This window comes from Pristiophorus japonicus, chromosome 32 (genome assembly GCF_044704955.1).
Source record: "Pristiophorus japonicus isolate sPriJap1 chromosome 32, sPriJap1.hap1, whole genome shotgun sequence".
Taxonomy (NCBI): Eukaryota; Metazoa; Chordata; class Chondrichthyes; family Pristiophoridae; genus Pristiophorus; species Pristiophorus japonicus.
The window spans coordinates 3,819,843-3,840,945 of record NC_092008.1 but is presented as its reverse complement, the minus strand read 5'-3'; the positions used below and the strand labels follow the sequence as shown (position 1 = coordinate 3,840,945).

The window sequence follows — 21,103 nt, the reverse complement described above, 5'->3', positions numbered from 1 at the left end:
CGGTCGGTGTGACGGTGTGACGGTCGGTGTGACGGTGTGACGGACGGTGTGACGGTCGGTGTGACGGACGGTGTGACGGACGGTGTGACGGTCGGTGTGACGGTCGGTGTGACGGTCGGTGTGACGGACGGTGTGACGGACGGTGTGACGGTCGGTGTGACGGTGTGACGGACGGTGTGACGGACGGTGTGACGGACGGTGTGACGGTCGGTGTGACGGTGTGACGGACGGTGTGACGGACGGTGTGACGGTCGGTGTGACGGTCGGTGTGACGGTCGGTGCGACGGACGGTGCGACGGACGGTGCGACGGTCGGTGCGACGATGGGTGCGACGATGGGTGCGACGATGGGTGCGACGATGGGTGTGACGGACGGTGTGACGGACGGTGTGACGGTCGGTGCGACGGTCGGTGCGACGGTCGGTGTGACGGTGTGACGGACGGTGTGACGGTCGGTGTGACGGTGTGACGGACGGTGTGACGGTCGGTGTTACGGTGTGACGGACGGTGTGACGGTCGGTGTGACGGTCGGTGCGACGGACGGTGCGACGGTCGGTGCGACGATGGGTGCGACGATGGGTGCGACGATGGGTGCGACGATGGGTGTGACGGACGGTGTGACGGACGGTGTGACGGTCGGTGCGACGGTCGGTGCGACGGTCGGTGTGACGGTGTGACGGTCGGTGTGACGGTGTGACGGACGGTGTGACGGTCGGTGTGACGGTGTGACGGACGGTGTGACGGTCGGTGTGACGGTGTGACGGACGGTGTGACGGTCGGTGTGACGGTGTGACGGACGGTGTGACGGACGGTGTGACGGACGGTGTGACGGTCGGTGTGACGGTCGGTGTGACGGTCGGTGTGACGGTTTGACGGACGGTGTGACGGACGGTGTGACGGTTTGACGGTCGGTGTGACGGTCGGTGTGACGGACGGTGTGACGGACGGTGTGACGGTGTGACGGTCGGTGTGACGGTGTGACGGTCGGTGTGACGGTGTGACGGTCGGTGTGACGGACGGTGTGACGGACGGTGTGACGGTCGGTGTGACGGACGGTGTGACGGTCGGTGTGACGGACGGTGTGACGGACGGTGTGACGGTCGGTGTGACGGTCGGTGTGACGGACGGTGTGACGGTCGGTGTGACGGACGGTGTGACGGTCGGTGTGACGGACGGTGTGACGGTCGGTGTGACGGACGGTGTGACGGTCGGTGTGACGGTCGGTGTGACGGACGGTGTGACGGTCGATGTGACGGACGGTGTGACGGTCGGTGTGACGGTGTGACGGTGTGACGGTCGGTGTGACGGACGGTGTGACGGTCGATGTGACGGACGGTGTGACGGTCGGTGTGACGGTCGGTGCGACGGTCGGTGTGACGGACGGTGCGACGGTCGGTGCGACGGAGGGTGTGACGGTCGGTGTGACGGTCGGTGTGACGGTGTGACGGTCGGTGTGACGGTCGGTGTGACGGACGGTGTGACGGTCGGTGTGACGGTCGATGTGACGGACGGTGTGACGGTCGGTGTGACGGTCGGTGTGACGGTGTGACGGACGGTGTGACGGTCGATGTGACGGACGGTGTGACGGTCGGTGTGACGGTGTGACGGTGTGACGGTCGGTGTGACGGTCGGTGTGACGGTCGGTGTGACGGTCGGTGTGACGGACGGTGTGACGGACGGTGTGACGGTCGGTGTGACGGTCGGTGTGACGGTGTGACGGTGTGACGGTCGGTGTGACGGTCGGTGTGACGGTCGGTGTGACGGTCGGTGTGACGGTCGGTGTGACGGACGGTGTGACGGTCGATGTGACGGACGGTGTGACGGTCGGTGTGACGGTCGGTGTGACGGTCGGTGTGACGGTCGGTGTGACGGTCGGTGTGACGTGACGGTCTGACGGACGGTGTGACGGTCGGTGCGACGATGGGTGTGACGATGGGTGTGACGGACGGTGTGACGGACGGTGTGACGGACGGTGTGACGGACGGTGTGACGGTCGGTGTGACGGAGGGTGTGACGGAGGGTGTGACGGAGGGTGTGACGGTCGGTGTGACGGTCGGTGTGACGGACGGTGTGACGGTCGATGTGACGGACGGTGTGACGGTCGGTGTGACGGTCGGTGTGACGGTCGGTGTGACGGTCGGTGCGACGGTCGGTGCGACGGTCGGTGCGACGGTCGGTGCGACGGTCGGTGCGACGGTCGGTGCGACGGAGGGTGTGACGGTCGGTGTGACGGTCGGTGTGACGGTCGGTGTGACGTGACGGTCTGACGGACGGTGTGACGGTCGGTGCGACGGAGGGTGTGACGGTCGGTGTGACGGTCGGTGTGACGGAGGGTGTGACGGTCGGTGCGACGGAGGGTGTGACGGTGTGACGGTGTGACGGTCGGTGTGACGGTCGGTGCGACGGACGATGCGACGGTCGGTGTGACGGTGTGACGGACGGTGCGACGGTCGGTGTGACGGACGGTGCGACGGACGGTGTGACGGTCGGTGTGACGGTCGGTGTGACGGACGGTGTGACGGTCGGTGTGACGGACGGTGTGACGGACGGTGTGACGGTCGGTGTGACGGTCGGTGTGACGGACGGTGTGACGGACGGTGTGACGGACGGTGTGACGGTCGGTGTGACGGACGGTGTGACGGTCGGTGTGACGGTGTGACGGTCGGTGTGACGGACGGTGTGACGGTCGGTGTGACGGTCGGTGTGACGGACGGTGTGACGGTCGGTGTGACGGACGGTGTGACGGTCGGTGTGACGGTCGGTGTGACGGACGGTGTGACGGTCGGTGTGACGGACGGTGTGACGGACGGTGTGACGGTCGGTGTGACGGTCGGTGTGACGGACGGTGTGACGGTCGGTGTGACGGACGGTGTGACGGTCGGTGTGACGGACGGTGTGACGGACGGTGTGACGGTCGGTGTGACGGACGGTGTGACGGTGTGACGGACGGTGTGACGGTCGGTGTGACGGACGGTGTGACGGTCGGTGTGACGGACGGTGTGACGGACGGTGTGACGGACGGTGTGACGGTCGGTGTGACGGACGGTGTGACGGTGTGACGGACGGTGTGACGGTCGGTGTGACGGACGGTGTGACGGTCGGTGTGACGGACGGTGTGACGGACGGTGTGACGATGGGTGTGACGGACGGTGTGACGGACGGTGTGACGGACGGTGTGACGATGGGTGTGACGGACGGTGTGACGGACGGTGTGACGGACGGTGTGACGGACGGTGTGACGGTCGGTGTGACGGAGGGTGTGACGGAGGGTGTGACGGAGGGTGTGACGGAGGGTGTGACGGTCGGTGCGACGGTCGGTGCGACGGTCGGTGCGACGGACGGTGCGACGGTCGGTGCGACGGACGGTGCGACGGTCGGTGTGACGGTGTGACGGAGGGTGTGACGGTCGGTGCGACGGACGGTGCGACGGTCGGTGCGACGGTCGGTGCGACGGACGGTGCGACGGACGGTGCGACGGTCGGTGCGACGGACGGTGCGACGGACGGTGCGACGGTCGGTGTGACGGACGGTGTGACGGACGGTGCGACGGTCGGTGTGACGGACGGTGTGACGGTGCGACGGACGGTGTGACGGACGGTGTGACGGTCGGTGTGACGGTCGGTGTGACGGACGGTGTGACGGTCGGTGTGACGGACGGTGTGACGGACGGTGTGACGGTCGGTGTGACGGACGGTGTGACGGTCGGTGTGACGGTCGGTGTGACGGACGGTGTGACGATGGGTGTGACGGACGGTGTGACGGTCGGTGTGACGGACGGTGTGACGGTCGGTGTGACGGACGGTGTGACGATGGGTGTGACGGACGGTGTGACGGACGGTGTGACGATGGGTGTGACGATGGGTGTGACGGACGGTGTGACGGACGGTGTGACGGACGGTGTGACGGAGGGTGTGACGGAGGGTGTGACGGTCGGTGCGACGGTCGGTGCGACGGTCGGTGCGACGGACGGTGCGACGGACGGTGCGACGGTCGGTGCGACGGTCGGTGCGACGGACGGTGCGACGGTCGGTGTGACGGTGTGACGGAGGGTGTGACGGTCGGTGCGACGGACGGTGCGACGGTCGGTGCGACGGTCGGTGCGACGGACGGTGCGACGGACGGTGCGACGGACGGTGCGACGGACGGTGCGACGGTCGGTGCGACGGACGGTGCGACGGACGGTGCGACGGACGGTGCGACGGACGGTGTGACGGTCGGTGTGACGGTGCGACGGACGGTGTGACGGTCGGTGTGACGGTCGGTGTGACGGTCGGTGTGACGGACGGTGTGACGGTCGGTGTGACGGACGGTGTGACGGACGGTGTGACGGTCGGTGTGACGGACGGTGTGACGGTCGGTGTGACGGACGGTGTGACGGTCGGTGTGACGGACCACTGTGACGGTCGGTGTGACGGTGTGACGGTCGGTGTGACGGTGTGACGGACGGTGTGACGGTCGGTGTGACGGTGTGACGGTCGGTGTGACGGTGTGACGGACGGTGTGACGGACGGTGTGACGGTCGGTGTGACGGTCGGTGTGACGGTCGGTGTGACGGTCGGTGTGACGGTCGGTGTGACGGTCGGTGTGACGGTCGGTGTGACGGTCGGTGTGACGGTTTGACGGACGGTGTGACGGACGGTGTGACGGTTTGACGGACGGTTTGACGGACGGTGTGACGGTCGGTGTGACGGTCGGTGTGACGGACGGTGTGACGGACGGTGTGACGGTCGGTGTGACGGTCGGTGTGACGGTCGGTGTGACGGTCGGTGTGACGGACGGTGTGACGGACGGTGTGACGGTCGGTGTGACGGACGGTGTGACGGACGGTTTGACGGACGGTGTGACGGTCGGTGTGACGGTCGGTGTGACGGTCGGTGTGACGGACGGTGTGACGGACGGTGTGACGGTCGGTGTGACGGACGGTGTGACGGTCGGTGTGACGGTTTGACGGTCGGTGTGACGGTCGGTGTGACGGTCGGTGTGACGGTCGGTGTGACGGTTTGACGGACGGTGTGACGGACGGTGCGACGGACGGTGCGACGGTCGGTGCGACGGTCGGTGCGACGGTCGGTGCGACGGACGGTGCGACGGTCGGTGTGACGGTGGGTGTGACGGTGGGTGTGACGGTGGGTGTGACGGTGGGTGTGACGGTGGGTGTGACGGTGGGTGCGACGGTGGGTGCGACGGACGGTGCGACGGACGGTGCGACGGACGGTGCGACGGACGGTGCGACGGACGGTGTGACGGTGTGACGGACGGTGTGACGGACGGTGTGACGGTGTGACGGACGGTGTGACGGACGGTGTGACGGTGTGACGGACGGTGTGACGGACGGTGTGACGGACGGTGCGACGGTCGGTGTGACGGTGTGACGGACGGTGCGACGGTCGGTATGACGGACGGTGTGACGGACGGTGTGACGGTGTGACGGACGGTGTGACGGTCGGTGCGACGGTCGGTGCGACGGTCGGTGTGACGGTGAGTGTGACGGTGAGTGTGACGGTGAGTGTGACGGTGAGTGTGACGGTGAGTGTGACGGTGAGTGTGACGGTGAGTGTGACGGTGAGTGTGACGGTGAGTGTGACGGTGAGTGTGACGGTGAGTGTGACGGACGGTGTGACGGACGGTGTGACGGACGGTGTGACGGTGAGTGTGACGGACGGTGTGACGGTGTGACGGTGTGACGGTCGGTGTGACGGTGTGACGGTCGGTGTGACGGACGGTGTGACGGACGGTGTGACGGTCGGTGTGACGGACGGTGCGACGGTCGGTGCGACGGACGGTGCGACGGTCGGTGCGACGGACGGTGCGACGGACGGTGCGACGGACGGTGCGACGGACGGTGCGACGGTCGGTGCGACGGACGGTGTGACGGTCGGTGTGACGGTGTGACGGACGGTGCGACGGACGGTGCGACGGACGGTGCGACGGACGGTGCGACGGTCGGTGCGACGGTCGGTGCGACGGTCGGTGTGACGGTTTGACGGACGGTGTGACGGTCGGTGCGACGGACGGTGTGACGGACGGTGCGACGGTCGGTGTGACAGACGGTGTGACGGTCGGTGTGACGGATGGTGTGACGGTCGGTGTGACGGACGGTGTGACGGTCGGTGTGACGGTGTGACGAACGGTGCGACGGACGGTGCGACGGACGGTGCGACGGTCGGTGTGACGGACGGTGTGACGGTCGGTGCGACGGTCGGTGCGACGGTCGGTGTGACGGTTTGACGGACGGTGTGACGGTCGGTGCGACGGACGGTGTGACGGACGGTGCGACGGTCGGTGCGACGGACGGTGTGACGGTTTGACGGACGGTGTGACGGTCGGTGTGACGGTCGGTGTGACGGACGGTGCGACGGACGGTGCGACGGTCGGTGCGACGGACGGTGCGACGGTCGGTGCGACGGACGGTGTGATGGACGGTGCGACGGACGGTGCGACGGACGGTGCGACGGTCGGTGCGACGGACGGTGTGACGGTCGGTGCGACGGACGGTGTGACGGACGGTGCGACGGTCGGTGGGACGGTCGGTGCGACGGACGGTGTGACGGTCGGTGTGACGGTCAGTGCGACGGACGGTGTGACGGTCGGTGCGACGGACGGTGTGACGGTTTGACGGTCGGTGTGACGGTCGGTGTGACGGTCGGTTTGACGGTCGGTGTGACGGTTTGACGGACGGTGTGACGGACGGTGTGACGGTTTGACGGACGGTGTGACGGACGGTGTGACGGACGGTGTGACGGTGTGACGGTCGGTGTGACGGACGGTGTGACGGTCGGTGTGACGGTGTGACGGACGGTGTGACGGTCGGTGTGACGGTGTGACGGACGATGCGACGGTCGGTGCGACGGACGGTGTGACGGTCGGTGTGACGGTGTGACGGACGGTGTGACGGACGATGCGACGGTCGGTGCGACGGACGGTGTGACGGTCGGTGTGAGGGACGGTGTGACGGTCGGTGTGACGGTCGGTGTGACGGACGGTGTGACGGTCGGTGTGACGGACGGTGTGACGGTCGGTGCGACGGACGGTGTGACGGTTTGACGGTCGGTGTGACGGTTTGACGGACGGTGTGACGGACGGTGTGACGGTTTGACGGTCGGTGTGACGGTTTGACGGACGGTGTGACGGTGTGACGGTCGGTGTGACGGTCGGTGTGACGGTCGGTGTGACGGTCGGTGTGACGGACGGTGTGACGGTCGGTGTGACGGACGGTGTGACGGTTTGACGGTCGGTGTGACGGTTTGACGGACGGTGTGACGGACGGTGTGACGGACGGTGTGACGGTCGGTGTGACGGACGGTGTGACGGTCGGTGTGACGGACGGTGTGACGGTGTGACGGTGTGACGGTCGGTGTGACGGTGTGACGGACGGTGTGACGGTCGGTGTGACGGACGGTGTGACGGTCAGTGTGACGGTCGGTGTGACGGACGGTGTGACGGACGGTGTGACGGTCGGTGTGACGGTTGGTGTGACGGACGGTGTGACGGTCGGTGTGACGGACGGTGCGACGGTCGGTGCGACGGACGATGTGACGGTGTGACGGTCGGTGTGACGGTCGGTGTGACGGTCGGTGTGACGGACGGTGTGACGGACGGTGTGACGGTCGGTGCGACGGACGGTGTGACGGTTTGACGGTCGGTGTGACGGTTTGACGGACGGTGTGACGGTGTGACGGTCGGTGTGACGGTCGGTGTGACGGACGGTGTGACGGTCGGTGTGACGGACGGTGTGACGGTTTGACGGTCGGTGTGACGGTTTGACGGACGGTGTGACGGTGTGACGGTCGGTGTGACGGACGGTGTGACGGTTTGACGGACGGTGTGACGGACGGTGTGACGGTCGGTGTGACGGTGTGACGGTCGGTGTGACGGTCGGTGTGACGGACGGTGTGACGGTCGGTGTGACGGTCGGTGTGACGGACGGTGTGACGGACGGTGTGACGGTCGGTGTGACGGTCGGTGTGACGGTCGGTGTGACGGACGGTGTGACGGTCGGTGTGACGGACGGTGTGACGGTCGGTGTGACGGACGGTGTGACGGTCGGTGTGACGGTCGGTGTGACGGACGGTGTGACGGACGGTGTGACGGTCGGTGTGACGGTCGGTGTGACGGACGGTGTGACGGTCGGTGTGACGGACGGTGTGACGGTCGGTGTGACGGACGGTGTGACGGTCGGTGTGACGGTGTGACTGACGGTGTGACGGACGGTGTGACGGTCGGTGTGACGGTCGGTGTGACGGTCGGTGTGACGGACGGTGTGACGGACGGTGTGACGGTCGGTGTGACGGACGGTGTGACGGACGGTGTGACGGACGGTGTGACGGACGGTGTGACGGTCGGTGTGACGGACGGTGTGACGGACGGTGCGACGGTCGGTGCGACGGACGGTGTGACGGACGGTGTGACGGTGTGACGGTCGGTGTGACGGACGGTGTGACGGACGGTGTGACGGTCGGTGTGACGGTGTGACGGTCGGTGTGACGGTGTGACGGACGGTGTGACGGTCGGTGTGACGGACGGTGTGACGGACGGTGTGACGGTCGGTGTGACGGACGGTGTGACGGTCGGTGCGACGGACGGTGTGACGGTTTGACGGTCGGTGTGACGGTTTGACGGACGGTGTGACGGTGTGACGGTCGGTGTGACGGTCGGTGTGACGGACGGTGTGACGGTTTGACGGTCGGTGTGACGGTTTGACGGACGGTGTGACGGTGTGACGATCGGTGTGACGGACGGTGTGACGGTTTGACGGACGGTGTGACGGACGGTGTGACGGTCGGTGTGACGGTGTGACGGTCGGTGTGACGGTCGGTGTGACGGACGGTGTGACGGTCGGTGTGACGGTCGGTGTGACGGACGGTGTGACGGTCGGTGTGACGGTCGGTGTGACGGTCGGTGTGACGGTCGGTGTGACGGACGGTGTGACGGACGGTGTGACGGTCGGTGTGACGGTCGGTGTGACGGTGTGACGGACGGTGTGACGGTCGGTGTGACGGTGTGACGGACGGTGTGACGGACGGTGTGACGGTCGGTGTGACGGTGTGACGGTCGGTGTGACGGTCGGTGTGACGGTCGGTGTGACGGACGGTGTGACGGACGGTGTGACGGACGGTGTGACGGACGGTGTGACGGTCGGTGTGACGGTCGGTGTGACGGACGGTGTGACGGACGGTGTGACGGACGGTGTGACGGACGGTGTGACGGTCGGTGTGACGGACGGTGTGACGGACGGTGCGACGGTCGGTGCGACGGACGGTGTGACGGACGGTGTGACGGTGTGACGGTCGGTGTGACGGACGGTGTGACGGACGGTGTGACGGTCGGTGTGACGGTGTGACGGTCGGTGTGACGGTGTGACGGACGGTGTGACGGTCGGTGTGACGGACGGTGTGACGGACGGTGTGACGGTCGGTGTGACGGACGGTGTGACGGACGGTGTGACGGTCGGTGTGACGGTGTGACGGTCGGTGTGACGGTGTGACGGACGGTGTGACGGACGGTGTGACGGTCGGTGTGACGGACGGTGTGACGGACGGTGTGACGGACGGTGTGACGGACGGTGTGACGGTCGGTGTGACGGTCGGTGTGACGGACGGTGTGACGGACGGTGTGACGGACGGTGTGACGGTCGGTGTGACGGTCGGTGTGACGGACGGTGTGACGGACGGTGTGACGGACGGTGTGACGGTCGGTGTGACGGACGGTGTGACGGTCGGTGTGACGGTCGGTGTGACGGACGGTGTGACGGTCGGTGCGACGGTCGGTGCGACGGTCGGTGCGACGGTCGGTGCGACGGTCGGTGCGACGATGGGTGTGACGGTCGGTGCGACGATGGGTGTGACGATGGTGTGACGGACGGTGTGACGGACGGTGTGACGGACGGTGTGACGGACGGTGTGACGGTCGGTGCGACGGTCGGTGCGACGGTCGGTGCGACGGACGGTGCGACGGACGGTGCGACGGAGGGTGCGACGGAGGGTGTGACGGAGGGTGTGACGGTCGGTGCGACGGACGGTGTGACGGTCGGTGTGACGGACGGTGCGACGGTCGGTGTGACGGACGGTGCGACGGTCGGTGCGACGGACGGTGTGACGGACGGTGTGACGGTCGGTGTGACGGACGGTGTGACGGACGGTGTGACGGACGGTGTGACGGTCGGTGTGACGGTCGGTGTGACGGTGTGACGGACGGTGTGACGGACGGTGTGACGGTGCGACGGACGGTGTGACGGACGGCGTGACGGTCGGTGTGACGGTCGGTGTGACGGTCGGTGTGACGGACGGTGTGACGGTCGGTGTGACGGACGGTGTGACGGACGGTGTGACGGTCGGTGTGACGGAGCACTGTGACGGTCGGTGTGACGGTGTGACGGTCGGTGTGACGGACCACTGTGACGGTCGGTGTGACGGTGTGACGGTCGGTGTGACGGTGTGACGGACGGTGTGACGGTCGGTGTGACGGTCGGTGTGACGGTGTGACGGACGGTGTGACGGTCGGTGTGACGGTGTGACGGACGGTGTGACGGTCGGTGTGACGGTGTGACGGACGGTGTGACGGTCGGTGTGACGGTCGGTGTGACGGTCGGTGTGACGGTCGGTGTGACGGTCGGTGTGACGGTTTGACGGACGGTGTGACGGACGGTGTGACGGTTTGACGGACGGTTTGACGGACGGTGTGACGGTCGGTGTGACGGTCGGTGTGACGGACGGTGTGACGGACGGTGTGACGGTCGGTGTGACGGTCGGTGTGACGGACGGTGTGACGGTCGGTGTGACGGACGGTGTGACGGACGGTGTGACGGTCGGTGTGACGGAGCACTGTGACGGTCGGTGTGACGGTGTGACGGTCGGTGTGACGGACCACTGTGACGGTCGGTGTGACGGTGTGACGGTCGGTGTGACGGTGTGACGGACGGTGTGACGGTCGGTGTGACGGTCGGTGTGACGGTGTGACGGACGGTGTGACGGTCGGTGTGACGGTGTGACGGACGGTGTGACGGTCGGTGTGACGGTGTGACGGACGGTGTGACGGACGGTGTGACGGTCGGTGTGACGGTCGGTGTGACGGTCGGTGTGACGGTCGGTGTGACGGTCGGTGTGACGGTCGGTGTGACGGTTTGACGGACGGTGTGACGGACGGTGTGACGGTTTGACGGACGGTTTGACGGACGGTGTGACGGTCGGTGTGACGGTCGGTGTGACGGACGGTGTGACGGACGGTGTGACGGTCGGTGTGACGGTCGGTGTGACGGTCGGTGTGACGGACGGTGTGACGGACGGTGTGACGGTCGGTGTGACGGTCGGTGTGACGGTCGGTGTGACGGACGGTGTGACGGACGGTGTGACGGACGGTGTGACGGACGGTGTGACGGTCGGTGTGACGGTCGGTGTGACGGTCGGTGTGACGGTCGGTTTGACGGACGGTGTGACGGTCGGTGTGACGGTCGGTGTGACGGACGGTGTGACGGACGGTGTGACGGTCGGTGTGACGGACGGTGTGACGGACGGTGTGACGGTGTGACGGTCGGTGTGACGGACGGTGTGACGGACGGTGTGACGGTCGGTGTGACGGTGTGACGGTCGGTGTGACGGTGTGACGGACGGTGTGACGGTCGGTGTGACGGACGGTGTGACGGACGGTGTGACGGTCGGTGTGACGGACGGTGTGACGGACGGTGTGACGGTCGGTGTGACGGTGTGACGGTCGGTGTGACGGTGTGACGGACGGTGTGACGGACGGTGTGACGGTCGGTGTGACGGACGGTGTGACGGACGGTGTGACGGACGGTGTGACGGACGGTGTGACGGTCGGTGTGACGGTCGGTGTGACGGACGGTGTGACGGACGGTGTGACGGACGGTGTGACGGTCGGTGTGACGGTCGGTGTGACGGACGGTGTGACGGACGGTGTGACGGACGGTGTGACGGTCGGTGTGACGGACGGTGTGACGGTCGGTGTGACGGTCGGTGTGACGGACGGTGTGACGGTCGGTGTGACAGACGGTGCGACGGTCGGTGCGACGGTCGGTGCGACGGTCGGTGCGACGGTCGGTGCGACGATGGGTGTGACGGTCGGTGCGACGATGGGTGTGACGATGGTGTGACGGACGGTGTGACGGACGGTGTGACGGACGGTGTGACGGACGGTGTGACGGTCGGTGCGACGGTCGGTGCGACGGTCGGTGCGACGGACGGTGCGACGGACGGTGCGACGGAGGGTGCGACGGAGGGTGTGACGGAGGGTGTGACGGTCGGTGCGACGGACGGTGTGACGGTCGGTGTGACGGACGGTGCGACGGTCGGTGTGACGGACGGTGCGACGGTCGGTGCGACGGACGGTGTGACGGACGGTGTGACGGTCGGTGTGACGGACGGTGTGACGGACGGTGTGACGGACGGTGTGACGGTCGGTGTGACGGTCGGTGTGACGGTGTGACGGACGGTGTGACGGACGGTGTGACGGTGCGACGGACGGTGTGACGGACGGCGTGACGGTCGGTGTGACGGTCGGTGTGACGGTCGGTGTGACGGACGGTGTGACGGTCGGTGTGACGGACGGTGTGACGGACGGTGTGACGGTCGGTGTGACGGAGCACTGTGACGGTCGGTGTGACGGTGTGACGGTCGGTGTGACGGACCACTGTGACGGTCGGTGTGACGGTGTGACGGTCGGTGTGACGGTGTGACGGACGGTGTGACGGTCGGTGTGACGGTCGGTGTGACGGTGTGACGGACGGTGTGACGGTCGGTGTGACGGTGTGACGGACGGTGTGACGGTCGGTGTGACGGTGTGACGGACGGTGTGACGGTCGGTGTGACGGTCGGTGTGACGGTCGGTGTGACGGTCGGTGTGACGGTCGGTGTGACGGTTTGACGGACGGTGTGACGGACGGTGTGACGGTTTGACGGACGGTTTGACGGACGGTGTGACGGTCGGTGTGACGGTCGGTGTGACGGACGGTGTGACGGACGGTGTGACGGTCGGTGTGACGGTCGGTGTGACGGACGGTGTGACGGTCGGTGTGACGGACGGTGTGACGGACGGTGTGACGGTCGGTGTGACGGAGCACTGTGACGGTCGGTGTGACGGTGTGACGGTCGGTGTGACGGACCACTGTGACGGTCGGTGTGACGGTGTGACGGTCGGTGTGACGGTGTGACGGACGGTGTGACGGTCGGTGTGACGGTCGGTGTGACGGTGTGACGGACGGTGTGACGGTCGGTGTGACGGTGTGACGGACGGTGTGACGGTCGGTGTGACGGTGTGACGGACGGTGTGACGGACGGTGTGACGGTCGGTGTGACGGTCGGTGTGACGGTCGGTGTGACGGTCGGTGTGACGGTCGGTGTGACGGTCGGTGTGACGGTTTGACGGACGGTGTGACGGACGGTGTGACGGTTTGACGGACGGTTTGACGGACGGTGTGACGGTCGGTGTGACGGTCGGTGTGACGGACGGTGTGACGGACGGTGTGACGGTCGGTGTGACGGTCGGTGTGACGGTCGGTGTGACGGACGGTGTGACGGACGGTGTGACGGTCGGTGTGACGGTCGGTGTGACGGTCGGTGTGACGGACGGTGTGACGGACGGTGTGACGGACGGTGTGACGGACGGTGTGACGGTCGGTGTGACGGTCGGTGTGACGGTCGGTGTGACGGTCGGTTTGACGGACGGTGTGACGGTCGGTGTGACGGTCGGTGTGACGGACGGTGTGACGGACGGTGTGACGGTCGGTGTGACGGACGGTGTGACGGTCGGTGTGACGGTTTGACGGTCGGTGTGACGGTCGGTGTGACGGTCGGTGTGACGGACGGTGTGACGGACGGTGTGACGGACGGTGTGACGGACGGTGTGACGGTGTGACGGACGGTGTGACGGACGGTGTGACGGTCGGTGTGACGGACGGTGTGACGGTTTGACGGACGGTTTGACGGACGGTGTGACGGACGGTGTGACGGTGTGACGGACGGTGTGACGGACGGTGTGACGGACGGTGTGACGGTCGGTGCGACGGTCGGTGCGACGGTCGGTGCGACGGTGAGTGTGACGGTGGGTGCGACGGTGGGTGTGACGGTGGGTGTGACGGTGGGTTTGACGGACGGTGTGACGGACGGTGCGACGGACGGTGCGACGGACGGTGCGACGGTCGGTGCGACGGACGGTGCGACGGACGGTGCGACGGTGTGACGGTCGGTGTGACGGTGTGACGGACGGTGCGACGGTCGGTGCGACGGACGGTGCGACGGACGGTGCGACGGACGGTGTGACGGTCGATGTGACGGTCGGTGTGACGGTGAGTGTGACGGTGAGTGTGACGGACGGTGTGACGGACGGTGTGACGGTCGGTGTGACGGACGGTGTGACGGTCGGTGTGACGGTCGGTGTGACGGTCGGTGTGACGGACGGTGTGACGGACGGTGTGACGGTCGGTGTGACGGTGTGACGGTCGGTGTGACGGTGTGACGGTCGGTGCGACGGACGGTGTGACGGTCGGTGTGACGGTGTGACGGTCGGTGTGACGGTCGGTGTGACGGACGGTGTGACGGACGGTGTGACGGACGGTGTGACGGTCGGTGTGACGGACGGTTTGACGGACGGTGTGACGGTCGGTGTGACGGTCGGTGTGACGGTCGGTGTGACGGACGGTGTGACGGACGGTGTGACGGACGGTTTGACGGACGGTGTGACGGACGGTGTGACGGTCGGTGTGACGGTTTGACGGTCGGTGTGACGGTCGGTGTGACGGTCGGTGTGACGGACGGTGTGACGGACGGTGTGACGGACGGTGTGACGGACGGTGTGACGGTCGGTGTGACGGTTTGACGGACGGTTTGACGGACGGTGTGACGGACGGTGTGACGGACGGTGTGACGGACGGTGTGACGGTCGGTGCGACGGTCGGTGTGACGGTGAGTGTGACGGTGAGTGTGACGGTGGGTGTGACGGTGGGTGTGACGGTGGGTGTGACGGTGGGTGTGACGGTGAGTGTGACGGTGAGTGTGACGGTGGGTGTGACGGTGGGTGTGACGGTGGGTGTGACGGTGGGTGTGACGGTGGGTTTGACGGACGGTGTGACGGACGGTGTGACGGACGGTGTGACGGTCGGTGCGACGGACGGTGCGACGGACGGTGCGACGGACGGTGTGACGGACGGTGCGACGGTCGGTGCGACGGTCGGTGTGACGGTCGGTGTGACGGTGTGACGGACGGTGCGACGGTCGGTGCGACGGACGGTGCGACGGACGGTGCGACGGACGGTGCGACGGTCGGTGTGACGGTCGGTGTGACGGTGAGTGTGACGGTGAGTGTGACGGACGGTGTGACGGTCGGTGTGACGGACGGTGTGACGGTCGGTGTGACGGTGTGACGGTCGGTGTGACGGTGTGACGGTCGGTGTGACGGTGAGTGTGACGGTGAGTGTGACGGTGAGTGTGACGGTGAGTGTGACGGACGGTGTGACGGACGGTGTGACGGACGGTGTGACGGTCGGTGTGACGGTGTGACGGTCGGTGTGACGGTGTGACGGTCGGTGCGACGGACGGTGTGACGGTCGGTGTGACGGTGTGACGGTCGGTGTGACGGTCGGTGTGACGGTCGGTGTGACGGACGGTGTGACGGACGGTGTGACGGACGGTGTGACGGTCGGTGCGACGGTCGGTGCGACGGTCGGTGCGACGGTCGGTGCGACGGTCGGTGCGACGGTCGGTGCGACGGACGGTGCGACGGACGGTGCGACGGTCGGTGCGACGGTCGGTGCGACGGTCGGTGCGACGGACGGTGCGACGGACGGTGCGACGGTCGGTGCGACGGTCGGTGCGACGGTCGGTGCGACGGACGGTGCGACGGACGGTGCGACGGTCGGTGCGACGGTCGGTGTGAGGGACGGTGTGACGGTCGGTGTGACGGTCGGTGTGACGGTCGGTGTGAGGGACGGTGTGACGGTCGGTGTGACGGACGGTGTGACGGACGGTGTGACGGTCGGTGCGACGGTCGGTGTGACGGTTTGACGGACGGTGTGACGGTCGGTGCGACGGTCGGTGTGACGGTTTGACGGACGGTGTGACGGTCGGTGTGACGGTCGGTGTGACGGTCGGTGTGACGGTCGGTGTGAGGGACGGTGTGAGGGACGGTGTGACGGTCGGTGTGACGGTCGGTGTGACGGACGGTGCGACGGACGGTGCGACGGACGGTGCGACGGTCGGTGCGACGGACGGTGCGACGGTCGGTGCGACGGACGGTGCGACGGACGGTGCGACGGTCGGTGCGACGGACGGTGCGACGGACGGTGTGACGGTCGGTGCGACGGACGGTGCGACGGACGGTGCGACGGTCGGTGCGACGGACGGTGCGACGGTCGGTGCGACGGTCGGTGCGACGGTCGGTGCGACGGTCGGTGCGACGGACGGTGCGACGGACGGTGCGACGGACGGTGTGACGGACGGTGTGACGGTCGGTGTGACGGACGGTGTGACGGTCGGTGCGACGGTGGGTGTGACGGTGTGACGGACGGTGCGACGGACGGTGCGACGGTCGGTGTGACGGACGGTGTGACGGTCGGTGCGACGGACGGTGCGACGGACGGTGCGACGGTCGGTGCGACGGACGGTGCGACGGACGGTGTGACGGACGGTGTGACGGTCGGTGTGACGGTCGGTGTGACGGACGGTGCGACGGACGGTGTGACGGTTTGACGGACGGTGTGACGGTCGGTGTGACGGTCGGTGTGACGGACGGTGCGACGGACGGTGCGACGGTCGGTGTGACGGTCGGTGCGACGGACGGTGCGACGGTCGGTGTGACGGTTTGACGGACGGTGCGACGGTCGGTGTGACGGTCGGTGCGACGGACGGTGCGACGGTCGGTGTGACGGTTTGACGGACGGTGCGACGGTCGGTGTGACGGTCGGTGCGACGGACGGTGCGACGGTCGGTGCGACGGACGGTGTGACGGTCGGTGTGACGGTCGGTGCGACGGACGGTGTGACGGTTTGACGGTCGGTGTGACGGTTTGACGGTCGGTGTGACGGTTTGACGGTCGGTGTGACGGTCGGTGTGACGGACGGTTTGACGGTCGGTGTGACGGTTTGACGGACGGTGTGACGGTCGGTGTGACGGTCGGTGTGACGGTCGGTGTGACGGTCGGTGTGACGGTTTGACGGACGGTGTGACGGACGGTGTGACGGTGTGACGGACGATGCGACGGTCGGTGCGACGGACGGTGTGACGGTCGGTGTGACGGTCGGTGTGACGGTCGGTGTGACGGACGGTGTGACGGTCGGTGTGACGGTCGGTGTGACGGTCGGTGTGACGGTCGGTGTGACGGTCGGTGTGACGGTCGGTGTGACGGTCGGTGTGACGGTCGGTGTGACGGACGGTGTGACGGACGGTGTGACGGTCGGTGTGACGGTCGGTGTGACGGACGGTGCGACGGTCGGTGCGACGGACGATGTGACGGTGTGACGGTCGGTGTGACGGTCGGTGTGACGGTCGGTGTGACGGACGGTGTGACGGACGGTGTGACGGTCGGTGCGACGGACGGTGTGACGGTTTGACGGTCGGTGTGACGGTTTGACGGACGGTGTGACGGTCGGTGTGACGGTCGGTGTGACGGTCGGTGTGACGGACGGTGTGACGGTTTGACGGTCGGTGTGACGGTTTGACGGACGGTGTGACGGTGTGACGGACGGTGTGACGGTTTGACGGACGGTGTGACGGACGGTGTGACGGTCGGTGTGACGGTGTGACGGTCGGTGTGACGGTCGGTGTGACGGTCGGTGCGACGGACGGTGGGACGGACGGTGTGACGGACGGTGTGACGGTCGGTGTGACGGACGGTGTGACGGACGGTGTGACGGACGGTGCGACGGACGGTGTGACGGACGGTGTGACGGACGGTGTGACGGTCGGTGCGACGGTGTGACGGACGGTGTGACGGACGGTGTGACGGTCGGTGTGACGGACGGTGCGACGGTCGGTGCGACGGACGATGTGACGGTGTGACGGTCGGTGTGACGGTCGGTGTGACGGTCGGTGTGACGGTCGGTGTGACGGACGGTGTGACGGACGGTGTGACGGTCGGTGCGACGGACGGTGTGACGGTTTGACGGTCGGTGTGACGGTTTGACGGACGGTGTGACGGTCGGTGTGACGGTCGGTGTGACGGTCGGTGTGACGGACGGTGTGACGGTTTGACGGTCGGTGTGACGGTTTGACGGACGGTGTGACGGTGTGACGGACGGTGTGACGGTTTGACGGACGGTGTGACGGACGGTGTGACGGTCGGTGTGACGGTGTGACGGTCGGTGTGACGGTCGGTGTGACGGTCGGTGCGACGGACGGTGGGACGGACGGTGTGACGGACGGTGTGACGGTCGGTGTGACGGTCGGTGTGACGGACGGTGTGACGGACGGTGTGACGGACGGTGCGACGGACGGTGTGACGGACGGTGTGACGGACGGTGTGACGGTCGGTGCGACGGTGGGTGTGACGGTGTGACGGACGGTGCGACGGACGGTGCGACGGTCGGTGTGACGGACGGTGTGACGGTCGGTGCGACGGACGGTGCGACGGTCGGTGCGACGGACGGTGCGACGGACGGTGTGACGGACGGTGTGACGGACGGTGTGACGGTCGGTGTGACGGTCGGTGTGACGGACGGTGCGACGGACGGTGTGACGGTTTGACGGACGGTGTGACGGTCGGTGTGACGGTCGGTGTGACGGACGGTGCGACGGACGGTGCGACGGTCGGTGTGACGGTCGGTTTGACGGACGGTGCGACGGTCGGTGTGACGGTCGGTGCGACGGACGGTGCGACGGTCGGTGTGACGGTTTGACGGACGGTGCGACGGACGGTGCGACGGTCGGTGCGACGGACGGTGTGACGGTCGGTGTGACGGTCGGTGCGACGGACGGTGTGACGGTTTGACGGTCGGTGTGACGGTTTGACGGTCGGTGTGACGGTTTGACGGTCGGTGTGACGGTCGGTGTGACGGACGGTTTGACGGTCGGTGTGACGGTTTGACGGACGGTGTGACGGTCGGTGTGACGGTCGGTGTGACGGTCGGTGTGACGGACGGTGTGACGGTTTGACGGACGGTGTGACGGACGGTGTGACGGTGTGACGGACGATGCGACGGTCGGTGCGACGGACGATGTGACGGTCGGTGTGACGGTCGGTGTGACGGACGGTGTGACGGTCGGTGTGACGGTCGGTGTGACGGTCGGTGTGACGGTCGGTGTGACGGTGTGACGGACGGTGTGACGGTCGGTGTGACGGTGTGACGGACGGTGTGACGGACGGTGTGACGGACGGTGTGACGGTCGGTGTGACGGTCGGTGTGACGGTCGGTGTGACGGACGGTGTGACGGTCGGTGTGACGGACGGTGCGACGGACGGTGCGACGGACGGTGCGACGGTCGGTGTGACGGACGGTGTGACGGACGGTGTGACGGTCGGTGTGACGGACGGTGTGACGGTCGGTGTGACGGTCGGTGTGACGGTCGGTGTGACGGACGGTGTGACGGTCGGTGTGACGGACGGTGTGACGGACGGTGTGACGGTCGGTGTGACGGTCGGTGTGACGGACGGTGTGACGGACGGTGTGACGGTCGGTGTGACGGTGTGACGGTCGGTGTGACGGTCGGTGTGACGGTCGGTGTGACGGACGGTGTGACGGACGGTGTGACGGACGGTGTGACGGTCGGTGTGACGGTGTGACGGACGGTGTGACGGACGGTGTGACGGTCGGTGTGACGGTCGGTGTGACGGACGGTGTGACGGACGGTGTGACGGACGGTGTGACGGTGTGACGGACGGTGTGACGGTCGGTGTGACGGTGTGACGGACGGTGTGACGGTCGGTGTGACGGACGGTGTGACGGACGGTGTGACGGACGGTGTGACGGTCGGTGTGACGGACGGTGTGACGGTCGGTGTGACGGTGTGACGGACGGTGTGACGGTCGGTGTGACGGTGTGACGGACGGTGTGACGGTCGGTGTGACGGACGGTGTGACGGACGGTGTGACGGACGGTGTGACGGTCGGTGTGACGGACGGTGTGACGGTCGGTGCGACGGACGGTGTGACGGACGGTGTGACGGACGGTGTGACGGTCGGTGTGACGGTCGGTGTGACGGACGGTGTGACGGACGGTGTGACGGACGGTGTGACGGTCGGTGTGACGGACGGTGTGACGGTCGGTGCGACGGACGGTGCGACGGTCGGTGTGACGGACGGTGTGACGGACGGTGTGACGGTCGGTGTGACGGTCGGTGTGACGGTCGGTGTGACGGTCGGTGCGACGGACGGTGCGACGGACGGTGCGACGGACGGTGGGACGGTCGGGCGGACGGTGTGACGGACGGTGTGACGGACGGTGTGACGGTCGGTGTGACGGTGTGACGGTCGGTGTGACGGACGGTGTGACGGACGGTGTGACGGTCGGTGCGACGGACGGTGTGACGGACGGTGCGACGGACTGTGCGACGGACGGTGCGACGGTCGGTGCGACGGTCGGTGCGACGGTCGGTGCGACGGTCGGTGCGACGGTCGGTGCGACGGTCGGTGCGACGGACGGTGCGACGGACGGTGCGACGAACGGTGCGACGGTCGGTGTGACGGACGGTGTGACGGTCGGTGTGACGGTCGGTGTGACGGACGGTGCGACGGACTGTGCGACGGACGGTGCGACGGTCGGTGCGACGGTCGGTGCGACGGTCGGTGTGACGGTGTGACGGTCGGTGTGACGGTCGGTGTGACGGTCGGTGTGACGGACGGTGTGACGGACGGTGTGACGGTCGGTGTGACGGTCGGTGTGACGGACGGTGTGACGGACGGTGTGACGGTCGGTGTGACGGTCGGTGTGACGGTCGGTGTGACGGTCGGTGCGACGGTCGGTGCGACGGACGGTGCGACGGACGGTGCGACGGTCGGTGCGACGGTCGGTGCGACGGTCGGTGCGACGGTCGGTGCGACGGTCGGTGCGACGGTCGGTTTGACGGTCGGTGTGACGGTGGGTGTGACGGTCGGTGTTACGGACGGTGCGACGGACGGTGCGACGGACGGTGCGACGGTCGGTGCGACGGTCGGTGCGACGGTCG

General features: G+C 67.2%; 1 protein-coding gene across 1 annotated transcript in view; it reads left to right on the top strand.

Moving 5' to 3' along the window:
• LOC139240503 (RIB43A-like with coiled-coils protein 2) overlaps window positions 1–21,103 on the top strand; it is a 62,299-nt gene that overhangs the window by 22,934 nt on the left and 18,262 nt on the right. The gene's annotated exons all lie outside the window — the stretch shown is intronic.